At 38.8% G+C, this 27,418-nt stretch overlaps 1 long non-coding RNA gene across 3 annotated transcripts in view; it reads right to left on the bottom strand.

Moving 5' to 3' along the window:
- The window catches only part of LOC131507518 (uncharacterized), a 52,737-nt gene that overhangs the window by 12,859 nt on the left and 12,460 nt on the right, over positions 1-27,418 (bottom strand). The window contains exons 1-4 of one of the 3 annotated variants that reach the window (XR_009259536.1): positions 9,671-9,743; positions 8,079-8,174; positions 6,891-7,003; positions 6,266-6,356 (exon numbers count right to left, since the gene is read on the bottom strand). This is a non-coding gene — a long non-coding RNA (uncharacterized LOC131507518). Of the gene's footprint in view, positions 1-6,265; positions 6,357-6,890; positions 7,004-8,078; positions 8,175-9,670; positions 9,744-27,418 lie in introns of those variants that run through there. The other 2 variants (XR_009259537.1, XR_009259538.1) reach the window with 2 other exon arrangements.

Raw genomic sequence — 27,418 nt, 5'->3', positions numbered from 1 at the left:
TTTCCTTCCTTCCTTCCTTCCTTTTCCTTCCTTCCTTCCTTTGTTTGCAGAAATAGCATTTATTTAGTCACAAAAGTCAGGAATACCTAACAGAGGGCCATAACAGATTAAGGACCTCTTGCTTATAATGATATTTGTCTTATAGTAATTTGTGTGCTGATTTTTATTTCTCATGTGATATAGTAAGTTTATCATTGATTTCTTAGAAATAGCATCCAATAAAGGTTTGGTGGATGAATAATGAAAAATTTAATTTATCTAGAAAAACACTGATGACTAGTATTATCAGCTGGGATTACATAGATCATGCCTAGTCTACAGGGATTTGTGTCTGTGTCCACAGGTTCAGCCCAGCCTCCAAAACTGCTGGCACATAATAGGTTCTCCATAAATATTTGTTGAATGGAAGAATTAAAGTGTGTTTTGATAGAGACTATACTTTCCACATTTTTCGGAAGAAATCTATGACTATAAGAGTGTCCTAATTACAATGCACATTATTTGCCTATTATTAGATAATGTTACCCCAAAAACTTAGTGGCTCGAAAAGACACAGAATCCTGTGATTCAAGAACCTGGGTGACAGCTGAGTTGTCTGGCTCTGAGTTTCTCACAAGTCTGCAGCCATCTAAAGGCTCAACTGAGAAGGGTCTCTTACTCACTCTCTCAGATGGTTGTTAGCAAGATCTAATTTCTTTCAGCTTGTTTGAGACCTCATTTTTTTAATGAGCTTTTGGCCAGAGACCTCCTTCACTGTTATTTTGTTGTTACTGTTTTTGCACATGGTCAACATGGTAGTTTACTTCATCAAACCAAGATCACCTGTTGTAATCTAATCACACATGTGATACGCATCACTTTTGTCACATTCTGTTCATTAGAAGCAAGTCATGAGGGACCAACCACACTCAAGGGGAGGGGATTTCATGAGGGCATGCCCCTTACTTGAAACAGTTATGGAGACAGAGTTGGGGAGAAGTGTTCATTGAGAGCTGTGTCACAAGCTGCCTACCACATCGTACATAAATACTCTTCTAGGAAATAGGAAATCACTGTAAGCAGAAACACTCTGGCTTATGACCACAACTAGAACTACATTTATATAACTATTTGAGCCATGTAAAGAAACAGCCTTTCCACCAATATTAGTAAATAAACAGAATTTTTCCCTAGAGACAAAGAAGAAACCTTTCTTCTCTCTTCTCTACATTCAAGAATGTCTTCAAGAATGAGATCAGATCAAGTTACAAGCATATTTTTAAGCCCTGTTGTCCACATCCAGACTTCCCCTTTCCTTCTGTGCACAGGCCAACCACCTATATAAAATGGCAATGAGATGCTAGACTATCATCAATTTGGTCAGTCTGACTTGAGCTGGACTCAAAGTTGAGGACCAGAGGTAGATACAAAGGTCAATATCTGTCTGGTTACAACTTCTCCCAGACAAATGACCTATTGACTAACTCTTAGGTAAATGCCCATCAATAGTTTCAAATTCCACATAACCTCAAAGGACATTAAATCTATTCATTTCTGTACTGCTGAGTATCCACAGTAGATGCAGAAGGATTTAGAAATGATTAGATAAATGGTGGTTGGTTGTAGGAGTCAATTCTATTATTTGGTAGAATTTGGACAACACATCAAGTTTGGAAGTTAATAGAATCATGTGCAGGAATTTAGAGTATTGAGAGGATTCTTTTGGACGTGGACAGTTAAAGCTGCCTGGTTAAAAAGATTTCACAGGCTTCCCTGTATAGCTTCTAAAGCAAAAGCAGATTCTCTGCATATTTAACACCTACTACTGTCTATTCATTTTCCATTCATACTCTAAAATCAAAACCTTGCCAGAAATTGAGAACAAAGAAGATTTTGAATTTTTATTGGAAGACAATCATTTGAGGTGACTGATTATGAGTTAATTGCCTCTGAGCATTTCTGGAATTGCTGCTTATGCATTTTCTTACTGCTGACAGGATCCCTAATACTGACAGTGGGAACTGTTTCAAGTAAGATCATGCAACATAGTTTTGCATCATTTTTTTAGATCTGTTTGTGTGGCAGTAAATGAGTCTCTTTTGAGCAGGTCCTGGGGTAAAAATTTATATATTAATGGCCTTGGATTTGGGGACACCCAGAAGTAGGAGAAATTGGGAACTAAAGAGCAATTCAGTGCTTTATGTGTCAGAGAAACCTTGAAGGAAATGAGGAAAGAGAGGTACATGACTCAGACTCCAAAATAGGGAAGGAGGGTGAATGCATTAAGATTCAAAGGCTATAGCTTGACAACAACCTAGTATGGCAGCCTTATAATGGGAAGGACTCTGATCTGTGATTGTAATCCTACCTCTACCTCTATTCCCGCTGTGTGATCTTGGGGCTAGGCTTTGTAATCTACAAAATAAGAGTATTGAAGTGCTTGATCTGTAAGAACCATTCAAGCTGTAAATTTCTCTACCGTGACCTGATAGAGGAAACTCAATCAATTTCTGGCCTACAACCTCCCTATCAGTTTATATTTCTCTCCTTTTGGCACATTCCTCCCAGAATTCTCTCCAGCCTCCAGATCTTATCCTGGGTGAATATTTTCACTCTTCAGCAGTCAAACTCTCTGGTAATTAATGCTGCATAGTTGACTAGTAATAAAGATGTGAGTTGATAATGGCTGAATGAATGACCCACAAGTAATAGCATTTTAAACATAAATGGACTCTCAAAGACTAACACATTATGACCCAAAAGATTGAAATTATAATGATGAACTGAAAGGAAGCAGAGTTAATTTTTTTGAGCTTAAGCAATCATCTACCCTGATTACTCATAAAGCTGTCCTGGCTGATTTGTCCAGAGTGAGTAGTTCAAGGTAGAAGAGTTGAAAGAATGCCATATTAGCACAGACTTTGAAAGCAGACAGATGTGGAGTTAAGTCACTGTTCTACAATTTGCTAGCTGTTTGACTTTGAGCAATTTACTCATCTGATCTTAAATTTTCTCCTATAAGTGGAATTAATAGCGCCTATGTCCCACAATTATTTTAAAGAATAAAAAAGATAATATATCTGGGACACAGTACCCATGTAACAAATGCTAACTATCATTATTACTACCTCTTCTTTGGGAACTTAATGATAAACTTCATTTTTAAAATCAAATGATGCTAGTTCCACTCTCAAATGGAGACTACAAAAAGCTTTGCTGTTTTAAAAAATGAATATACAATATAATATCTCTGCCTATTAAAAAAAGTGACACTGGCCCAGTATAAGAAAATCAGTCCGATTATTTTATAGTTACTTGTAATTAAATCTTTGAATACTGCTTTACCTCACGAAATCAAACCTTTCCACTTTCAATGGAAACCTTGAAGTCCCTCATTAATGATGGATAATTTCCCTAAGTTTTCAAAATTCTCTGTCCTACTTAGATAATGTTTAAATGATGAAAATCAATTTAATTTAAACAGAAAAGGACTGACCTCATGCTATGGATCAAATAAGTACAAATGAGAAACTAATCCAAAACATAAGCTCCCTGGATCTGCATACTTTATTAGTCCTTGGACACTGACTATTCAATATTATTATTGTAGCATTACTTCACTACATAAATCCCTTTATGTTTTATTCAGATCTAAAGCTTTTGCCTTTAACACCAAGTGCTGAGGAACTATGGAGCAATGGGCTGGGGGAGAGCTCCCTCCACCAACAGGGGTCAAGAGGGAGGCTTGCACAGAGAGACCTTCATGTTCAAAGTAAGGTCGCCCTCTGGCCTCCCCAAGCTTTTTATCTACAGGGTCCAGAGGGGTCCCCAAGTGCTAATAGTAAGCCTAACACCCCTGGTCTTTTACACCTTCACTGCTTAGTGTCAGGTTAAAGCACCAAAACTTTACAACTCCAGGCAAGACTGCCATTTTTTTGTCCTGCCTCAACACTGATGGTCCAATCTAGTCTTGGGACTAATTTCAAAATGCCTTTCATTACTTTGTCTTCATCACAGGAAACCCTATACTCTTTGGTCATTTTTCTTCCCTGAACTATCTTCTTATTTTCCCCTGAGAAAAAGGAAACAATCAGATGAGTTTCACAAGTTTCACTACTATATCCTCCCACCTATCTCTCTTTCTTCTCTCATTACAGTGAGCTAACGTCAATGTCCCTGGCTAAGCTTAACTGTTCTACTTAGCAAGGAGTATCATCAGATCTTGCCTGCTTGAGAATATTGGTATGGCTGATTTCTTCTCTCTATTGCATTTTGAAGGCTACTTTTTCTGGTACCTCTCTTCTATCAACACACAGGCATGGTATTATTTCTCCCATTAAAATACACAAAAATTGTCCCTGGACTTCACCTCCCCTGCCAACCACAGACCACTTTCTCTCCTTCCCGCTACAGCAAATACCTATACAGAAGTCCCTGTGCCTACTTGTGTCCTGTTTCTCTCTCCCTATTTTCTTTTAAATTCTTTCCAATAATGTTTTTGCCTCCATGACTCCATGGAAAGTCCTCTTTTTCTTATGGTTGTCAACACATTTTCATCATTACTAAATCCAAGAGTCAATTTTCAATCCTCATCGTACTTCACCAAGCATTTAACATATTTGATCATTTACTCCTCCTTGTCATGGTTTCCAAAACCCCACACTCCCCTGACTTTCTCATCACTCACCAGGCACTCCTTTCACTCTCTAAGGTAGTTTCTCCTCAGCTCACCAAGCTCTTAACAATGGAATAACCCAGGACTTGGTGATCCCTAAACCTCACCTATTTTCCCCCTACACCTATTCCTTGGTGATTCCATCCAAGGCTTTAATTATTCCCTCTATGCTGATGGCTCCCAAATTTAATCTCCAGCCTACATCTTACCTTTCCACTTCAAACTGCCACTCCGTGCCCTACATGCATGTCTAATAAGCATCTCCAGCATAAAATACCTCAACTGAATTCCCAAACTGGTTCTTTTCCCCAAACCTTCCACCACACACTTTCTCAGGGGTGAGCAATTCCTTTCTTCCAGTTGCTCAGGCCAATGCCTTGGAGTCACTCTTGACTCTTCTTCTCACACATATACACTCTTATATTTTATCCCATCCAACACCAAATCTTATTAACTCTGTCTTCAAGATATATCCAGAGTATTACCACTTTTCACCACCTCCACCGCTATTATTCTGGTCCAAGCCATCATTACATTTTGCCTACATTTTTGCAAAGGCCTCCTAGCTTCCCTCCCTGTTTCTTTCCATGAATTCCCAACACCGTAGCCACAGGAATCCCAGGAAAACATGTATAAATTGGACAGATCATTTCACTCTTCTGCTGGAAGTCTTCGATATCTCAGTCAAATTAAGAACCAGTGTTTCTGGGGGCGCCTGGGTGGCTTAGTCAGTTAAGCATCCGACTTCTGCTCAGGCCATGATCTTGCGGTTGGCAGGTTTGAGCCCCACGTCGGTCTCTGTGTTGACAGCTCTGAGACTCAAGCTTGCTTGGGATTCTGTGTCTCCCTCTCTCTCTGCCCCTCCCCAATCCAAGTGCATTTTCTCTCTCTCTCTCTCTCTCTCTCTCTCTCTCTCTCTCTCTCTCTCTCCCTCCCTCTCTCTAAAATAAATAAAAACATTTTTAAAGCTAAAAACAAACAAAAAAACAAACAAAAACAATGTGTTTCTGAGATTTCTGGGAGGCTCAGTTGGTTAAACATCCAACTCTTGATTTTGGCTCAGGTCATGATCTCATGGTTTGTGATTTTGAGCCCCACAATGTGTTCTGTACTGACAGTGCAGAGCCTACTTGAGATTCTGTCTCCCTCTCTCTCTCTCTCTGCCCCTCACCCACTCACTCTCTCTCTCTCAAAATAAACACATAAACTTAAAAAAAAAAAAAAAAAAACCAACCAGTGTTTCTACAATAGCTTCCATAGCCCTATAGGATCTGCTCCCTGCTCACTCTTTTGTCCTGTAATCTCTCACTCTCCCTATGTTCCATCCTGCTGGGCACCTTGCTCCCCCTCAGACTTGCCAGGTGTGCTTTCACATCAGAGTGTTCACACTTGCTGCCCTCATGTCCTGGAATGTTCCTCCCCCAGATATCCACATGACTCAGTCCTTCACCTCTTTATGTATATATAGTCTTTTTCAGGTACTGTCTTCTCAGAAAGATTTTCCCTGATCACAATACTTAAAATTATAAACCCCAACTTTCATATTCCGTCCTCCTCCACAGCTTTTTTCTTTTGCATTTTCACCATATAACATACTATTATTTTACTTACATTCTTCATTAACTGTCCATCTCTATTAGGATGAAGCTTCTTGAGAAGAAGAATTTTTTAGTTTCATTTTATTCTCTGCTATCTCAGGTGCCTAAAGCAAAGCAATTATTAAAACATGAAAAATTCATAGATATTCAGGAAATATATAACATAGTCTATTATAGTGTTGTTAATAATAATAATAATAATAATAATAATAATAACAAGCACTGTATAATGCTTATTATGTGCCAAGCACTGTATTAAGGGCTTTATGTATGTCTATTCATGTCATTGACTCATTTCATCTCCATTTCCACATGAATCTACAAGTAGGTAAGACTTTTGTCTATATTTTAGAGTTGAAGAAATTACAGCCCAAAGAGGCTAAGAAACTCTTATACTGAGAGCATGTGGGAAATCAGAATCTGAACATGGAATGTATACATTACTTCTCTAGGTTCTGATTCCTCTATTAAAATCAGGAAAATAAGAATTTTCTTGTGGAAATTATAGATAACATATACAAAATATAAAGACAATAGCACAGTGTCTAACTCTGGCAAGTCAGTATGTACGTGGAAGCAATAATTATACCACAACTATTCATACAGAGTAAACTTTAGTATAAGGAATCTTAAAATACCTTTCTAAACGGAAGTGCTGTGTTATTCAATCTCCCAATTTGTGTTTTGATTGGTGGTACCAGACTTAAGGCAGTCCTTCAAAAGCACACAAATGAGAATTAGTCTTTTCTATCTATGGAAAAAATAATTGGGGCTTCATTTTTGTTTTTGTTTGTTTCCTTGGCTTCCTATATCAATGTACATACAGTCTAACAATGCAAGCATATTTGTTTTTCAAATCAAAGGGGGAAGACTTTATAAGCCAGTAAGTATTCATCTTATTTGTGTAAGACTCTAATCTGCTCTTCATTTAAGCTTACAGAGCTCCAGTATGAAGAAATCTTTAAACCCCAGGCCTACTGATTAGCACGAGCTCTGTTCCAGTACCACAGAGGAGTAAGAAATAAGGCTTCATATAGGGGCTCCAAAATGGAGTGGGTAGATTGATGTCCCCACTTGTGTTTCAGTGCCCCAAAAATACCTTCACAGCATGTGCAACAGTATGGGGGCTCTACTGAATTTGTATTCTGGAAAACAAACTAAAAGGTCAACATGCATGTATATTTATAATGGAATTGGTATTTGTTACTCAATGAGGGGAAATGTTTCTTCCTTTGTAGCAAGTTCTCAAACTTTTCTGGGGAGAGCCTGCCGCTAGCCTTAGAAAGCTCTTACAAATTACACATCAATATTTTCTAAGATACTTGGGACAAAGCACTGTTAAACTAATAGTCTACTGGCTTTATAATTTCAATACTAAAACTAAGATGCAATATTAGACTGGTACATTTTTCATGTTCTTTAAAGGGAGAAAATATACGAGGGTAAAAGTGGAGTAGAAAATTTTAAAAAATAATAATATTTTTTTTGAAACCACAGCATAGTGTAAATACCCTCAGATTGGCAAATATTCTTTAGCTGGAAACTATGGGTGAAGCATGTCAATATCACAGGGGACAATAATCGTCAACCAGCTTTATCAAAATAGAGATCATACCTTAATGTAAGTCTTCTCTAATAAGAATGGTAAAAGCAGCATTTCACCCCTAACTCCCAATTTTATACTTATAATTGATTAGTCATTTTTTTTACCCCAGGTTAACTAGTTCTGAAAACATTTGTTTGTATGACTCATAGAGATATCTAGAAAAATAATTAATCATGAAAGCATCACTTCGGGAATATAAAATGAGAGTTTCTCAGTATACCTCCATTTGGTTATTCAGGTCAAGTTGTCTGATAAGATCATTTCTCCCAAATCCATATCCTTCATACCAGGTGACTCCTGTTACCGAACACAGCACCTGCACCAGACAAAGTGGTGGGAATAGTGGACCATGAGTTCTCCACCTCTATTCCCTCTATTGTTTGCTATAGTCATTACATCATCTCTCTTTTTGAGTCCACCAACTGTCATAATCCTTTACAATTTCACCTTTGGAGATTATTTCATATACTTTTAGTTCTAATTTTCTAAGTCCTAGCAACATAGAAGAGAATCCCTTGCAATTATTAGTCACATTATCCAAACCACATTCTCACTTCTAGGAACATCTGGCAACCTTCAAGATTAATGTCTTCTTGCAAAACTTAATCACTGAAGTCAGTACTTCCTTGCCTGACCTCAGCCCCCTGCTCATTTATTTATTCTTTCTCAGATAGTACTTAGCACCCACTACTTTGCATATGATACTCAATAAATATCAGATTAAATTGAGATTCATCCAGGGGCACCTGGGTGGCTTAGTCAGTTAAGCGTCTGACTCTTGGTTTCAGCTCAGGTCATGATCTCACAGTTCGTGGGGTCAGCACAGAGCCTGCTTGGGATTCTCTCTCTCTCCCTATCTCTCTCTCTGCTCCTCCCTCACTCATGTACTCTCTCTCTCAAAATAAATAAATAATTTTTTAAATTAGATTTATCCTTTTCTTTATTATAGTTCCAGTAACTTTGTATCATAAGTGAACTTCTGGGTTGTAAATGGGTTTTAGTTTCATACATGAGTGGCTTGGAAATCAGTGGATGGAGTAATTAAGCAGCAAACTTAGGTTAGTAGAGAAAAACTACAGTAACTGAATAGGAGGTAAAATTAAAAGGAACACACTCAGAGAAGACAAAGCTGATACTAAAGTGAGTCTGGGAGAAGACTTATAACTCATACAGTAGAATAATAATAAATTTAAAAGTTTTGCTAGCACATATATGTAAAATGTGAGCTATAGTGGAAGAAGGTTGATGAGCAGGGTGATATGATATTATGAAGAGACAATGGGCAAAAGAGAACTTGAAAGGGGGATTGTTATGAGGTTACAGTTGCAGTTAACATGTGTTATCCAGGTACAGTGATATTCTGTCATGAGGAAGACATTGTAAGTTTAAATTTTTCCTCCTAATAAGAGGTTTTTGTTTACTAATAAAGCAAAATTGCTTTGTTGTTTCAAATAAGGAGTTACTAGTCATAGTAAGAGAGCTTATACAATTACTTGATAATGTCTCAATATATTGTGACTGCCTTCATCCCATAGTTCTATTGACTTGCTTTTGAGGGAAATGGAAGAACTAGTGATCCCATGTCTTAGATTGACAAATAATGCAAAAAAAAAAAACAAAAAAAAAAACAAAAAAAAAAAAACAAGTGTCCTTAAATTTGTGCAAACAAAATTCAAATGGAAGTTAACCAATTTGTGTACATTATTATAATAACCCTGCTGGGAAGCAGCTGCATATAATATTTTAAAGCATAGGCTTTGGTGTTGAATGAACCTGGGCCAGCCATTGCCCCACTATTCATTAGCTGTGTACCTTTGGGAGATTCATGACACCTCTCTGGGCCTCAATTTTCTCATCTGTAAAATGAAGATAACTCCTATGCCACAGGGTTAGTTTGGAAATTAAATGGTGTGGTACATGTAAGATAACAGCTATGTAAATTGAACTATTTATGACAATAACAATGATGGTGACAATATCATATTGTGACATCAGCATCAAAGCAGCATGAGTCATTCCTTTTTCTCTCCCCTTTGATGTGCAACTAATCCAACGTTCATAACTGAAAAAAGAAAAGTCCCTCTGTACAACATACCAGGACACCTCAAAGATCCATTCATCTGTTCACCAAAAGTGGGTGGGTTGGACAGCAGAGGAACAGCAGAGCAAGGGAGGTGGTGACAGAGGTGGTGATGGCAAAGAAAGCTACAGCCCATCTGGCAGCAAGCAGGCATGATCTTTCTGCAAAGAGGTTGGAAGGTGAAGGCCATGAGTGGGGATCTGCCCTGCCATACATACTGTAGCTGGAGATACCAGTCGCTATCTCTGAGGAGAGGCCACAGTGATGCCAGGAGAGAAAGGAAAGGAAAAAAGCAAAAAAAGCTGAAAACAAGAGACTTCTACTGGAGATAGATGTCTCCTTCTAGAGACAAGAGGGCTAACTCTAGGCCTCTGGGACCCTTCCTGCACCTTCAGGAAACCTGTAGCAGGCAGTAGGCACACCCAAAGCCTCAAGTGCTAAGCATATGCCTCCTTGCACACCTCTGTTCCAACTCTGCCATCACTCTTTGCCCCTTTGTGGTGTGTATGTGTGTTTGTTTTAATCCAATCTTAGCAGTGAGTCACATTGTCAGGGAAACTAAAACCTTCTGCTATATCGCCACCTTCTGGAAAACAAAAATAAGGCTTCTAATTACCAACCTGGTAAACTGATTCTGAATCAAAGTAAAGAAGAATCTTGCCTAAATAATAAAGGTCTTTCTTGCTTCAAATGTAGTGGCAGAGGCACTTTTCATCAATACCATGAGACGTCAGAATATGGTATCGCAAAAAGAAAATGAAAATTTTCTAGTAACCGAATGCAAAGTCATGGAATATTACAATCCAACTGATAATTTAAAATAGTTGCTATGAATAAGTCTAATGAGCTACAAGGAAACTCAGAAAGTCAATACAATGCTCATAGATCTAAAATCAGTGAACAGGAGGAGTACTTTACCAAACAGACTGGAATTCTAAAACTGAACCAAACAAATACTGGAGCTGAATAACTCAATAAATGAAATGGAGAGTGCATCAGATGCATTGGAAATAGGGAAGATAACATGGAAGAGAGAATGAGTGAGCTGGAAGGTAGAAATATAGAAGTAATTCAGGTGGGAGAGCAGAACCAAGATTTTTAAGAAGTGAAGAAACCCTACAAGAACTATCTGACTTCGTTTAAAAAGACAACATAAGAATGATGGGTATTCCAGAAGGAGAAGCAAGGGAGGAGGGAAGAGAGGGTTATTTTTAAAAAGAATAGGTGATAACTTCCCAAGCCTGGGGAAAGAACCAGATATACAAGTCCACGAAACTAATAGAACACCTTATTATCCCAACACAAAAATACCTCTCCAAGACACATTATATTAAAATTGCCAAAAATCAACTATAAAGAAAAAACTTAAAGGCAGCCAGGGAGATTTAAAAAAAGAAGAGAAGAAAGCAATCTACAAACAAACCAGTATGCCACTATTAGCTTATTGGCAGATTGGCAGATTTCTCATCAGAAACCCTATAGGACAGGAGAGAGTAGAATGACATACTCAGAATATTTAAAGATAAAAACTGCTAGTCATGAATACTCTATTGAGCAAAAGCAATCTTTAGATATGAAGGGTAGGGGCTCCGGGATGGCTCAGTCAGTTGAGCGTTCGATTTTGGCTCATGGTTCATGGGTTCAAGCCTTGCATCAGACTCTATGCTGACAGGTCAGAGCCTGTAGCCTGCTACCGATTCTGTGTCTCCCTCTCTCTCTCTCTGCCCCTTCCCTACTTGCATGCGCTCTCTCTCTCTCTCTCTCTCTCAAAACTAAGCATTAAAAAAAATTAGACATGAAGGGTAAATAAAGGCTTTCTCAGACAAACAACAGCTGAAGGAGTTCACCACCACTAGACCTGCCTTACAAGGAATGTTTAAAGGACTTCTTCATGCTGAAACAAAAAAACAAAAGTATACAAAATTCTGATTTTGTGATTAAGGTAATAGTCAGGGTGTTCCTGGGTGGCTCAGTCAGTTGAGTGTCCATCTCTTGATTTCGGCTTGGGTCATAATCCCAGAGTCATGGGATTGAGCCCCTTGTCAGACTACACACTGATCATGGAGCCTGCTTAGGATTCTCTCTCTCCCTCTGCCTCTCTCCCCAACTTATGTGCTCTCGCTCTCTCTCTCTCTCTCTCTCTCTCTCTAAAATTAAAAAAAAAGGTGATAGAATTAGAATACTCTGACTCTTTTTTAGAATAGTGTATTAAATTTTTAACTATAGAATAAAATTAAAGGAAAAGAGTATTAAAAATAGCTACCTACTATAATTTGCTAACACAATCACAGCATAAAAAGAGTATCTGACCTCAAAAATATAAAAGGGGAAAAGTAAAAGGATGAAAACCTTAAAGGCAAATGAAGATAAATTGCTGTCTACAGAAAAATACTATTTTATCTATGAGATGTTTTATGCAAACCCCATGGTAACCACAATGCAAAACTATAGAGCAGACACACAAAACATAAGAAAGGAGGGAGGATTAGCAAATCACCATGGACAATCACCAACGTACAAAGATAGACAGAAACAGAAGGAAAAAGAAACAATGGAGAGACAAAACAACCTAAAAGCAAAGATAAAATAGCAGTGCATTTTATCTCTGTACATTACATATCAATGTGCATATCATTGTACATAACATTACATATCAATAATCAAAATGTAAATGGATTTTACTCGCCAGTCAAAAGGCAGGGTAGCTAGATGGGTTAAAAAAAAAAAAAATAGACCCAACTATATGCTGCCTACAGGAGACTCATTTCAGCTCTAAATACACATAAAGGCTCAAGATGAAAGGATGGAAGATGATTTCCAAGCAAACAAAAATGAAAAGAAGGTAGACTTAGCCATACTTATATCAGACAAAATAGACTTCAAGCCAAAAAGGGTGATAAGTCACAAAGAAGGTCATTTTATAATGATAAAGGGGTCATTATATCAAGAAGATATAGCAATCATAAGTATATACACTCCAAACACACAAGCACCAAAATATATTAAGCAAGTAATAATAGATCTTAAGGGAGAAATAGAAAACAATAAAATAGTTGTAGGAACTTCAATATCCCCATTATCAGCAATGGATAGATCATCCAGATAAAATCAAAAAGAAAACAGTGGAACTGGACCACACTTTGGAACAAATGGCCCTAATGCAGGACATTCCATCCACAGCAGCAGAATACACATTCTTCTCAATTGTACAGGGGACATTCTCCAGGACAGATTATATAATAGGCAAAAAGAAAAAAAATTCTTAGCAAATTGAAGAAGATTGAAATCATACCAACTATCTTCTCTGACCACAATGGCATGAAACTAGAAATTAACAAGAGGAAAATGAGAAGATCTACAAATACGTGGAAACTAAACAACACACTTTTAAGCAACCACTGGATCAAAGAAAACATAATGAAAAGGAAAATAAAAATATTATCTCAAAACAAATGAAAATCGGAGTGCATCAAATATTGTGGCATATAGCAAGAGCAATTCTTGGAAAAAGTTTATAAAAACAAATGCATATATTAAGAAATTAGAAAGTTCTCAAATTAAAAAACCTAACTTTACACTTTAAGGAACAAGAAAAGAGCAAACTAAGCCCATAGTTAGCAGAAGAAAGGAAATACTGTGGATCAGAGTGGAAATAAATGAAAGAGCCCAAACAACAGAAAGGATTATCAAAACTAAGATGTCCTTTGGAAAGATAAAAATTGACAAACCTTTAGCTAGACTAAGAAAAAAAAAGAAAACTCAAATAAATACAATTATAAATAAAAGAGGTAACATTGCAACTTATACAAGATCGTGAGACTGCTATAAATAATTATATTCCAACAAATTACATAAAATTTATCCTCAAAGAAATGGATACATTTCTAAAAACACACAAACTATCAAAACTGAGTCAGGAAGAAATAGAAAACCTGAACAGAGAAATAACTAGTAAAGAGATTGAATTAGTAAATCAAAAAGCTCTTGTACACTCACTTGCCATGAGTATTTATTATGTAACAGATACAAAAGTAGAAAATTTTAAAGGATAAAATAAAAAATAAGTTAAAAATCAAAGGAGTACCTAAAATTTAAGCCTATTTAACCACCAGGCCACAGACTTTGTCTTCTAGGCTACACTTAGGGAATGTTCTCAAAGGGAGGGCAGTACAGCGCTTGACATATAGGCATTGAGGTAGTACACTATTCAAAAGTACTACCTCCCTACATGTTAGACTTTTGCTAACTTACATGAGTGTGGAAGAGAAGGAATAGAGATCCTGAGGCTTCCAAATGAGTCTTGGAAAGAGGAAAAGAAACCTTCCTACATAAGCACTGACCCTTAAAGTTTGCACATAGGATCTCATACACATGCTCAAACACACACACCACACACACACACACACACACACACACACACACACACACGGCTAAGTCCTGGCCAGTCCTCACCTGCCCTAAAGGTCACAGAACTCAATTCCTGACCTCCAAAGAAGGTGGCAGGAGGGGTGTCAGGAATGTGTGCAGTGCTAGTGGCAGGTACACACGGAAGTTAGAAGGGCATGAATGGGTAAGGGAGTGGGTGTGTGCACACAACCAGCTACTCCCACATAGGGCTCTGCAGATTGGATAATAAAATTGTCAAAGAAATTGGACTTAAAAAAACAAATCTCTTCTAATTCAAACAGAGGTGTTCATGGGTGAGTGGGGGGTCCTAACCCTGAGGCCAGACCTGGAAATACGACACAACACAAGAAGGAAGGAAGAGGAAAACATATGACAAACGAAGCAGGCAAATCAGGCACTAGCTCACAAAATGACTCAGGCCAGTGGGACAAGAGAAGGCAGGAGACAAGGAGCAGAGAAGGGATACTGGGGTGTCTCTGAAGAATGTTGCATCTTGTTGCTGCTTTCCTAGACTGCCTCAGCTCAAATTCCTATGTAGCCACTCACTGTACTGTGACCATAGACAAGTTGTTTAAACTCCAAGTGCCTCGGGGCGCCTGGGTGGCGCAGTCGGTTAAGCGTCCGACTTCAGCCAGGTCACGATCTCGCGGTCCGTGAGTTCGAGCCCCGCGTCAGGCTCTGGGCTGATGGCTCAGAGCCTGGAGCCTGTTTCCGATTCTGTGTCTCCCTCTCTCTCTGCCCCTCCCCCGTTCATGCTCTGTCTCTCTCTGTCCCAAAAATAAATAAAAAACATTAAAAAATAAAAAAAAAAAAATTAAAAAAAAAAAAAAAACTCCAAGTGCCTCAATTTCCTCATCTGCAAAATGGACATGAAGATACTACATTTGTCATAAGGTTTATGTGTGGTAATATGTGTGTTAAATAAATTAATGCATGTAAAGCACATAGAAATAACATTCAAGAAATGATATCATCAGGATCATTTTTATTATTATTCACAGTTTATTAGCAAGTTCTCAAGGCTGTGGATTGCTTTGTACCAAAGCCAGTCCTTCTGCCTGGCTCCTGTCCATGCCATGAGAAATCAGTAAGCACCACTACATCCTTCCAAATCTGTATGTCCTAAGTGATCTTCCAGCAGGACCAGAGCACATTGGAGAGGGACAGGCCCTGACAGACACCTGGGGCTCAAAAGAAAACTCTGTGCTGTTTTTCATCTCCATTTTCTAAGTCAGCAGGCAAAGGACAGTATCCAAAACCATGAAGCCACTCACCTAGGAACTTGGCCAGGTGCACAAAAGAGAGTGCATGACGTGCAATTAATCATGCACAATATTACAGTTGAATACAGTAGTATGAACTGCCAGTTAGGTATTTCATACCATAACACATTAAGGGAATTGTCCATAGAAGCTAAGATTTTTATTAAAACCCAATGCAAAACACTGTCCCTAATTCTAAGCTTCTGGGCAAAACACTTTCCAGTGGTATCATGATTTAAAAATTTGTGTTAAGTAAACGCTTTTGTTAAAAAGTGAATCTGGTAACATCAATATATCCCAAACTGAACCCGAGACAATGTTTCCGGTTTAGGAGATCCGGATCCACCATCAATAACACAAAAAGCTTCTTGAACTCCTACAAGTCATAATGAACCTAACGTAGAAGCACAAGATTATGAGTATTAACGAGCTTACCAGGACAAATGTGATACACATCATAGCAAAACCCCCATGGCATCAAAACGAATGATGAAGCTACACATAGTTGAGCAGGGTGCTGCAGCAGCTGGCAGAGCAGCATGGTATACAGATATAAGCCACAGAGTAATTGTGTTTAAGTAGAGTTACCGTGCACACTATGCACCTAGGGATTGTGCAGGCATCTCCGATCGCATTTTTAATGACTGTTCAGATGAAGACAGGATGATTAATGATGGACGCTCTCATTTTTTTTCAATATATCAAGTTTATTGTCAAATTGGTTTCCATACAACACCCAGTGCTCATCCCAAAAGGTGCCCTCCTCAATACCCAGCACCCACCCTCCCCTCCCTCCCACCCCCCATCAACCCTCAGTTTGTTCTCAGTTTTTAAGAGTCTCTTATGCTTCGGCTCTCTCCCACTCTAACCTCTTTTTTTTTTTCCTTCCCCTCCCCCATGGGTTTCTGTTACGTTTCTCAGGATCCACATAATAGTGAAACCATATGGTATCTGTCTTTCTCTGTATGGCTTATTTCACTTAGCATCACACTCTCCAGTTCCATCCACGTTGCTACAAAGGGCCATATTTCATTCTTCCTCATTGCCACGTAGTACTCCATTGTGTATATAAACCACAATTTCTTTATCCATTCATCAGTTGATGGACATTTAGGCTCTTTCCATAATTTGGCTATTGTTGAGAGTGCTGCTATAAACATTGGGGTACAAGTGCCCCTATGCATCAGTACTCCTGTATCCCTTGGATAAATTCCTAGCAGTCATAGGGTAGGTCTATTTTTAATTTCCTGAGGAACCTCCACACTGTTTTCCAGAGTGGCTGCACCAATTTGCATTCCCACCAACAGTGCAAGAGGGTTCCCGTTTCTCCACATCCTCTCCAGCATCTATAGTCTCCTGATTTGTTCATTTTGACCACTCTGACTGGCGTGAGGTGGTATCTGAGTGTGGTTTTGATTTGTATTTCCCTGATGAGGAGCAATGTTGAGCATCTTTTCATGTGCCTGTTGGCCATCCGGATGTCTTCTTTAGAGAAGTGTCTATTCATGTTTTCTGCCCATTTCTTCACTGGGAGCTCTGAAGTTTGGTGAGCTCTTTATAGATTTTGGATACTAGCCCTTTGCCCAATATGTCATTTGCAAATATCTTTTCCCATTCTGTTCGTTGCCTTTTAGTTTTGTTGGTTGTTTCCTTTGCTGTGCAGAAGATTTTTATCTTCATAAGGTCCCCGTAGTTCATTTTTGCTTTTAATTCCCTTGCCTTTGGGGATGTGTCGAGTAAGAGATTGCTACGGCTGAGGTCAGAGAGGTCTTTTCTTGCTTTCTCCTCTGGGGTTTTGATGGTTTCCTGTCTCACATTCAGGTCCTTTATCCATTTTGAGTTTATTTTTGTGAATGGTGTGAGAAAGTGGTCTAGTTTCAATCTTCTGCATGTTGCTGTCCAGTTCTCCCAGCACCATTTGTTAGAGACGGTCTTTTTTCCATTGGATATTCTTTCCTGCTTTGTCAAAGATTAGTTGGCCATACGTTTGTGGGTCTAGTTCTGGGGTTTCTATTCTATTCCATTCATCTATGTGTCTGTTTTTGTGCCAATACCATGCTGTCTTGATGATGACAGCTTTGTAGTAGAGGCTAAAGTCTGGGATTGTGATGCCTCCTGCTTTGGTCTTCTTCTTCAAAATTACTTTGGCTATTCGGGGCCTTTTGTGTTTCCATATGAATTTTAGGATTGCTTGTTCTAGTTTCGAGAAGAATGCTGGTGCAATTTTGATTGGGATTGCATTGAATGTGTAGATAGCTTTGGGTAGTATTGACAGTTTGACAATATTTATTCTTCCAATCCATGAGCACGGAATGTTTTTCCATTTCTTTATATCTTCTTCAATTTCCTTCATAAGCTTTCTATAGTTTTCAGCATACAGATCTTTTACATCTTTGGTTAGATTTATTCCTAGGTATTTTATGCTTCTTGGTGCAATTGTGAATGGGATCAGTTTCTTTATTTGTCTTTCTGTTGTTTCATTATTAGTGTATAAGAATGCAACTGATTTCTGTACATTGATTTTGTATCCTGCAACTTTGCTGAATTCATGTATCAGTTCTAGCAGACTTCTGGTGGAGTCTATGGGATTTTCCATGTATAATATCATCTACAAAAAGTGAAAGCTTAACTTCATCTTTGCCAATTTTGATGCCTTTGATTTCCTCTCGTTGTCTGATTGCTAATGCTAGAACTTCCAACACTATGTTAAACAACAGCAGTGAGAGTGGACATCCCTGTCATGTTCCTGATCTCGGAAAAAACTCTCAGTTTTTCCCCATTGAGGATGATGTTAGCTGTGGGCTTTTCATAAATGGCTTTTATGATCTTTAAGTATGTTCCTTCTATCCCAACTTTCTCAAGGGTTTTTATTAAGAAATGGTGCTGAATTTTTTTTTTTCAACGTTTATTTATTTTTGGGACAGAGAGAGACAGAGCATGAACGGGGGAGGGGCAGAGAGAGAGGGAGACACAGAATCGGAAACAGGCTCCAGGCTCTGAGCCATCAGCCCAGAGCCTGACGCGGGGCTCGAACTCACGGACCGCGAGATAGTGACCTGGCTGAAGTCGGACGCCCAACCGACTGCGCCACCCAGGCGCCCCTAGAAATGGTGCTGAATTTTGTCAAAGGCCTTTTCTGCATCGATTGACAGGATCATATGGTTCTTACTTTTTTTTTTTTATTAATGTGATGTATCACATTGATTGATTTGCGAATGTTGAACCAGCCCTGCATCCCAGGAATGAATCCCACTTGATCATGGTGAATAATTCTTTTTATATGCTGTTGAATTCGATTTGCTAGTATTGAGAATTTTTGCATCCATATTCATCAGGGATATTGGCCTGTAGTTCTCTTTTTTTACTGGGTCTCTGTCTGGTTTAGGAATCAAAGTAATACTGGCTTCATAGAATGAGTCTGGAAGTTTTCCTTCCCTTTCTATTTCTTGGAATAGCTTGAGAAGGATAGGTATTATCTCTGCTTTATACGTCTGGTAGAACTCCCCTGGGAAGCCATCTGCTCCTGGATTCATTTGTTGGGAGATTTTTGATGACTGATTCAATCTCTTCACTGGTTATGGGTCTGTTCAAGCTTTCTATTTCCTCCTGATTGAGTTTTGGAAGGGTGTGGGTGTTTAGGAATTTGTCCATGTCTTCCAGGTTGTCCAGTTTGTTGCCATATAATTTTTCATAGTATTCCCTGATAATTGCTTGTATCTCTGAGGGATTGGTTGTAATAATTCCATTTTCATTCATGATTTTATCTATTTGGGTCATCTCCCTTTTCTTTTTGAGAAACCTGGCTAGAGGTTTGTCAATTTTGTTTATTTTTTCAAAAAACCAACTCTTGGATTCGTTGATCTGCTCTACAGTTTTTCTTTAGATTCTATATTGTTTATATCTGCTCTGATCTTTATTATTTCTCTTCTTCTGCTGGGTTTAGACTGCCTTTGCTGTTCTGCTTCTATTTCCTTTAGGTGTGCTGTTAGATTTTGTATTTGGGATTTTTGTTGTTTCTTGAGATAGGCCTGGATTGCAATATATTTTCCTCTCAGGACTGACTTTTCTGCATCCCAAAGCGTTTGGGTTGCTGTATTTTCATTTTCTTTTGTTTCCATATATTTTTTTAATTTCTTCTCTAATTGCCTGGTTGACCCACTCATTCGTTAGTAGGGTGTTCTTTAACCTCCATGCTTTTGGAGGTTTTCCAGACTTTTTCCTATGGTTGATTTCAAGCTTCATAGCATTGTGGTCTGAAAGTATGCATGGTATGATTTCAATTCTTGTATACTTATGAAAGGCTGTTTTGTGACCCAGTATGTGATCTATCTTGGAGAATGTTCCATGTGCACTCGAGAAGAAAGTATATTCTGTTGCTTTGGGATGCAGAGTTCTAAATATATCTGTCAAGTCCATCTGATCCAATGTATCATTCAGGGCCCTTGTTTCTTTATTGACCGTGTGTCTAGATGATCTACCCATTTCTGTAAGTGGAGTTTTAAAGTCCCCTGCAATGACCACATTCTTATCAATAAGGTTGCTTATGTTTGTGAGTAATTGTTTTATATATTTGGGGGCTCCTGTATTCGGCGCATAGACATTTATAATTGTTAGCTCTTCCTGATGGATAGACCCTGTGATTATTATATAATGCCCTTCTTCATCTCTTGTTACAGCCTTTAATTTAAAGTCTAGTTTGTCTGATAGAAGTATGGCTACTCCAGCTTTCTTTTGACTTCCAGTGGCATGATAAATAGTTCTCCATCCCCTCACTCTCAATCTGAAGGTGTCCTCAGGTTTCAAATGAGTCTCCTATAGACAGCAAATAGATGGGTCTTGTTTTTTTACCCATTCTGATACCCTATGTCTTTTGGTTGGCGCATTTAGCCCATTTACATTCAGTGTTATTATAGAAAGATATGGGTTTAGAGTCATTGTGATGTCCGTAGGTTTCATGTTTGTAGCGATGTCTCTGGTACTTTGTCTCACAGGATCCCCCTTAGGATCTTTGTAGGGCTGGTTTAGTGGTGACTAATTCCTTCAGTTTTTGTTTGTTTGGGAAGACCTTTATCTCTCCTTCTATTCTAAACGACAGACGCTGGATAAAGGATTCTCGGCTGCATATTTTTTTTTCTGTTCATCACATTGAAGATCTCTTGCCATTCCTTTCTGGCCTGCCAAGTTTCAGTAGAGAAATCGGTCACAAGTCTTATAGGTCTCCCTTTATATGTTAGGGCACGTTTATCTCTAGCTGCTTTCAGAATTTTCTCTTTTTCCTTGTATCTTGCCAGTTTCACTATATGTCGTGCAGAAGATCGATTCAAGTTACGTCTGAAGGGAGTTCTCTGTGCCTCTTGGATTTCAATGCCTTTTTCCTTCCCCAGATCCAGGAAGTTCTCAGCTATTATTTCTTCAAGTACACCTTCAGCACCTTTCCCTCTCTCTTCCTCCTCTGGAATACCAATTATGCGTATATTATTTCTCTTTAGTGCATCACTTAGTTCTCTAATTTTCCCCTCATACTCCTGGATTTTTTTATCTTTTTCTCAGCTTCTTCTTTTTCCATAATTTTATCTTCTAGTTCACCTATTCTCTCCTCTGCCTCTTCAATCCGAGCCGTAGTTGTCTCCATTTTATTTTGCAGCTCATTGATAGCCTTTTTTAGCTCCTCCTGGCTGTTCCTTAGTCCCTTGATCTCTGTAGCAAGAGATTCTCTGCTTTTCTTTATACTGTCTTCAAGCCCAGCAATTCATTTTATGACTATTATTCTAAATTCACTTTCTGTTATATTGTTTAAATCATTTTTGATCAGTTCGTTAGCTGTTGTTATTTCCTGGACGTTTTTCTGAGGGGAATTCCTCCGTTTCGTCATTTTGGATAGTCCCTGGAGTGGTGCGGAACTGTGGGGCACTTCCCCTGTGCTGTCTTGAACATCCTGCATTGGTGGGCGGGGCCACAGTCAGACCTGATGTCTCCCCCCAGCCCACCGCTGGGGCCACAGTCAGACTGGTGTGTGCCTTCTCTTCCCCTCTCCTAGGTGCAGGATTCACTGTGGGGTGGCGTGGCTTGCACACTGCCAGGCTTGTGGTGCTGGGGATCTGGCATATTAGCTGGGGTGGATCAGCAGCGTGCACAGGGGTGGGAGGGGTAGGCTCAGCTCACTTTTCCTTCAGAGATTGGCTTCGGGAGGTGCCCTGCGGCACCAGGAGGGAGTCAGACCCGCCGGAGGGATGGATCCGCAGAAGCACAGCGTTGGGTGTTTGCGCGGTGCAAGCAAGTTCCCTGGCAGGAACTGGTTCCCTTTGGGATTTTGGCTGGGGAATGGGCGAGGGAGATGGCGCTGGAGAGCGCCTTTGTTCCCCGCCAAGCTGAGCTCTGTCTTCAGGGGCTCAACAACTCTCCCTCCCTTTGTCCTCCAGCCTTCCCGCTTTCTGAGCAGAGCTGTTAACTTATGATCCTCCCAGATGCTAAGTCCCGCTTGCTGTCGGAACACAGTCCGTCCAGCCCCTCCGCTTTTGCCAGCCAGACTCGGGGGCTCTGCTTGGCTGGCGGGCTGCCCCTCCGCCCCGGCTCCCTCTCGCCAGTCCGTGTAGCGCTTACTGCCTCGCTGCCCTTCCTATCCTCTTCCGTGGGCCTCTAGTCTGTGCTTGGCTCCGGAGACTCTGTTCTGCTAGTCTTCTGGCGGTTTTCTGGGTTATTTAGGCAGGTGTAGGTGGAATCTAAGTGATCAGTAGGACCCGCGGTGAACCCAGTGTCCTCCTATGCCACCATCTTCCCAGGATCCTCCCGTTCTCATTTTTTTAAGTGCCAAATATGAAGCTAATCCTACATAAATCCTGTTACCTTGCAGAGAGAGCAATAATCTCTCATTACCATATACTCCCATAAATCACATGGGATTGCATGGTAGGAACAGCATAGCTGGGCCTTTAATTCTCTTTTTGTGTGTGCATGTGAGTGTGCACTGACACATGCATATGAGGAAAAGAGAGAAAGAGAAATGGGGCTTCCATCCACCTTATAAAGTCCTTTCAAGTAAAAGTAACTAGTGTTATAAGTGTTCAATGGTATGTCTTTCTTCAGAAACAATGTAGTATTTACAGGCTAGCACAATGCCTACCACAGAGTACCTATTCCGTAAGTGTTTGTATAAGAGAAAAGGAATAAAAGGATAAGGAAGCAGAAAGTAAGAAAGAAGAAAAGGGAAGGGAAAAGGAAAGAAAAATGACCAGAAATGTTTTCAGATCAGTCTGACCAGCTGAAAGGTCAGCTCTGTGTGCATTTCACATGGGGTATGGCTCAAAGAGTATTGGTGGGAAAACTGTAGCTATTATCACATAGTTCCCTGGTGAATTATATGAGCTATGTGAAGATCCAAAAGGTCCCCGAACTGGTCAATGGCAGAGCTAGACCTAAATTCCAAGTATCCAAGTTCCTAAATGCTTTGAGACACTAAGGTGAAAGTTTATGTATTACACACCATCTAACCCTTTCCAAGAGCCTCCCACCAATCTGATGTGGTATCAGAGGGCAAGACATCAAATATCAAGTCTAATTGTTTCCATTAGACAGTTATACTGAGTTGGTTTCAAATATAAAAAACAACTGAACTATTTCTGTCTCTTTAATTTCCACCATTTTTCCCTTATAATTCAGGAAACTTTCTGAATTCATAGACTTCAGTTCTCTTGAGTTAGAAACAGCTCTTTACTTCTACGAGGTGCTTCACAGATGTGTCTTGTGACCCTTTCAGCTTTGCTGTTTACTGCTAACCACAGTGTTCTCCCCAATCAGCAAGTCTTTGTAATGTGTTAAACCATTAGGGTGACTGAACTGGGTTACAGAGTGAACTAAAGTGGATATAGAAAAAAAATTAGTGTCACAAGTCATTTGCATCCATTATTCTAATGGATTTTAAAACAATGAAATTATTTCTTATCAAAGCATATTGAAAATGTGTGCAGTTTAGAAGCCATTTGATTTTCATATACTCTATATTTTAACATTTAACAATGTGACAGTCTAAAAATGGCACATTGTCACAGTTGAAAACCACTTTAGAAATTTTGAGATACTAAATTAAGTGTGGGGTAGGCCACATACAATTATCTTTGGAATTTCAGGGCAATATTGGTTCTCAAGGACTTTGATGACAATATAGTGATCACATGACCCATATAACTGTTCTTTTCTCAAAATGTTTTTCTTAAAGTGTAAACTTCTTATGAATGTATTTTCAAACCAAAAGCTTACAATTGAGGCCACATTGATTAAAGAAAGTTAAATACTAAATTCTAATTCTCTAGTGTTTAGCCAACCTATAGGTTTCAAGTTTTTATTTTCACATGTCTATTTATCACCTCAAAGTGAAACTTCAAAAATACTTCACTCTTCATGAATTCAAGAAATGAAACTTCCCTAGGGTCACTGAGAAGGGGAGAAAATAAGTTCTAGAAAGCAAGACCAAATGATACAAGGAAACTCAATAAAGGAAAGACTAAAATAGAGAATGATAGAATTTAAGGAATAAGAATGATGAAAAAGATTGAATTTGAAAATAATAAATTAAAATAAGTGAACATTAGTATGTTTTTTAATCTGAAATGGGGAGAGGGGCAGAGGAAGAGAGAGAGAGAACCCCAAGCATGCTCCACACTCAGTGCAGAGCCCTACATGGGGCTTGATCCCATGACCCTGGGATCATGATCTGAGCCAAAATCAAGAGTCAGATGCTTAACCAACTGAGCCACTCAGGCACCCCAGTTTATATATATATATGAAGAAATGAATTAGAAAATACAGAATAGGGGCACCTGGGTGGCTCAGTCAGTTGAGCATCCTACTTCAGCTCAGGTCATGATCTCACAGTTTGTGAGTTTGAGCCCCACATCAGGCTCTGTGCTGACAGCTCAGAACCTGGAGCCTGCTTTGGATTCTGTGTCTCCCTCTCTCTCTACCCCTTTCCCATTCACACTCTGTCTCTCTCTCTCTCTCTCTCTCTCTCTCTCTCAAAAATAAACATAAAAAAAAAGAAAATACAGAATAGAAATACAAACATGGAGGAAATCCTGAGAACAAAGTACTATTGAGCTACCAATTGTAACACTCTTGTGAACCACATTGAAAACTTCCTACCTTACCCCCCTGTGTATTATATTTGAATGGATCTGTCCATCCCTTGAAGTCCCCAAACCAACCTCAGTGCACAAATTTGAGAAGCCATAACATTTGATCTTTGGCAAAGTGATGGCCAGCTGATCCTTCCTTACTTATATAATTACTATATTCCTAAGTCAATACCCTAATATAAGCCCATCCAGCCATTTATATTCACTATACATTCATCCAGATTCTGCTGGGTACTTATCTTCTGTAACAGTCTTTTACTACCCCTCTCCAATCCCATCTACTATGTACCCCGGAACTTGCATTCCATGATTAACAAACTTCCCAATTTCACCCCTTGAATGAATTTTCCTTTTATTACATGGTTTTAACTGAAACCTTTGTTTACCACTTGAAGTAGACACTACTAATGATCATCAACATTTCCTATTTTCTTCTCCTCCCTGAATGTTTATGTATGGGCACCCCCTTGAAGTTAGGTATAGACCATGTAATTTTTGCGGTCCAGTGAAATGTGAATCAAAGAGACATTGCATTTCTTTGGATGAGCATTTAAAAGCCAGTATGTGACTCTCTCTATTCTCTTCCTTTAGTGTGGTATTTGTGGAAGCTTATCTTGATGTTCAGGTTACATAACATGAAAACATGCAGGAATACTGAGCCACCCCATGAAGCACAGCTGTCCTAGAGAGTCACTCAACCTGACAGTGAGTTTTCTGTGCTAAACTCTTGTTATGTAAAACCTAAGACCTAGATGTTGTGTGTTTCAGCAGCATAACCTAGCCTATCCTGACTAATACACTCTTGAATAAAAACATCTCTTATTGAGTTCTCTCATGAGCAGTGTGTTCATTTATGTATCCATAAATGACTCAGAATTGAGATCCCAAATCTACCATCCCCTCCCTCCTCCTCATATACCATACTCATTTGAGAATCATGCCATTTGATGACACAAGCCCTGGAATTTCATCTCTTACATGACCTATATTCAACCTGGATGCTTTCAGTGTTCATATGTATCATCAATTCACCAATTTATCCAATCAGTTGTTTCACTGTCCCACTTCAGTGATCTCAATACCATCTCATCCTCACATTCCATAAGTGTACACCCATATTTTCATCACCTGGATCAGGGTTTCCACTGATAATGGATTCATTTATCTCACTTTCTAAACACAGCCTCTTACCCTCCAAGTTCATTCACTTAATCATTTCCTATGATACCAATTCTTTAATCTCATCAGCACTCCTAAGATACTGACCTTTATCTTTTATCTTTTATCTTTTTATCATAGTGACTATTGACCCTATGGGCTTTTTTTTTGTCCTTAGTAATTCTAATTTTTATAATTTTGCAAATATTCTCAGTGTCCTTTCTTTGTTTTCCTTTCCTTCCTTATGCCCCCACCCCAAAACACTTTACATTGAATTAACAAAAATGTCTGTCTTCTCTGTATCTTCACCTTAGAAAATATCTATAACTGGATAAACTGATTCAAGTATAAATTTGTGCTCACCAACATCAACTGGATCCTCCTTTACTGCTTAGAAATATTAATGTTCTTTTTAACTCACTCTTTCATTCTTCACAAAAGTTCACCATTCTCCTGAAATCTCAGTTTGACCCTTTCTTATTTTTATCATACAAATGATAAGAAGAGAAACCCCCCCATGTTCCCAAACAAAAAACCTACAAAGTATAAGCATTAATAATCAGTCATCCTTTTCTTTGTCATTTACTCTGTTGCTTTTCTCTCCTCCTCCTTGTATCTCCAAACTCTCCCTTTTCTAACTCCTCCTTAGCATTTAACTATGATCACAATTCTTTCCTACTTTATAATTACCTAACCACTAAAATTATCTCTTATAATTCCACCTAAATTACTTTCATCCATGTCTTGAGTGCTGCTAAATGCAACAAACTTCATCATCCAAAAGTATTTTTATACAGGTGACCACTTTTTTTCTTGGCTTCAATTGTCCCACACTTTCTTGATTTTCCTTTAATATTTCTGCCCGTGTTACCTCAGCTTAGTTTACAAAATCATCTTCTACTTCCAGTTCTTTAATTGTCAATATACATGTAGATTTCATTCTGAATGCAAAATTTCTTAATCCACACACTCTTTCTGGGTGGTCACATTATACATTAATGACCTCTACTATCTACATAGATTACATGTTAATGGTTAACAAATACTTACCTAGAGAACAGACCTCACTCCTAAGCCCCCTCTAACTGCTTACTACACAGCTCCATGCAGGTGTCTCATAGGAATATCATATACAACCTAAACAGATTAAACTTCTGGAATAAACCAAAATGATCGAAGAAACAAAAAATAGAGCACATTGAGTCATAAGGAATTTTCAGGTTGATGGTAAGGAAGTGCATAAGATGAATCTGTGCAACAAACAGAGGTCAGCCTACCCAAGTGAAACGGGAAGACCGAGGCAGAAGGAAAGGTCTCCAAGATGAAAATGAAACTGGTAAAATATGAACTGTGCTTAAAGAACTTTAGAAGAAGGCTTTATAAATAAAGTGCAGATTAATTACCAAAGAATACATAGAAAATGAGATAAATTCCAACATTAGAAAGTAACTCCAGGAAAAGCAAAAAGTTAACAAGAAATATAATTATAGAATACTTTTTGAGTCATCAGTAAATAATGGTTATG

Source organism: Neofelis nebulosa, chromosome 3 (genome assembly GCF_028018385.1).
Source record: "Neofelis nebulosa isolate mNeoNeb1 chromosome 3, mNeoNeb1.pri, whole genome shotgun sequence".
NCBI classification, from domain to species: Eukaryota; Metazoa; Chordata; class Mammalia; order Carnivora; family Felidae; genus Neofelis; species Neofelis nebulosa.
This window is presented reverse-complemented; position numbering and strand designations above follow the sequence as displayed.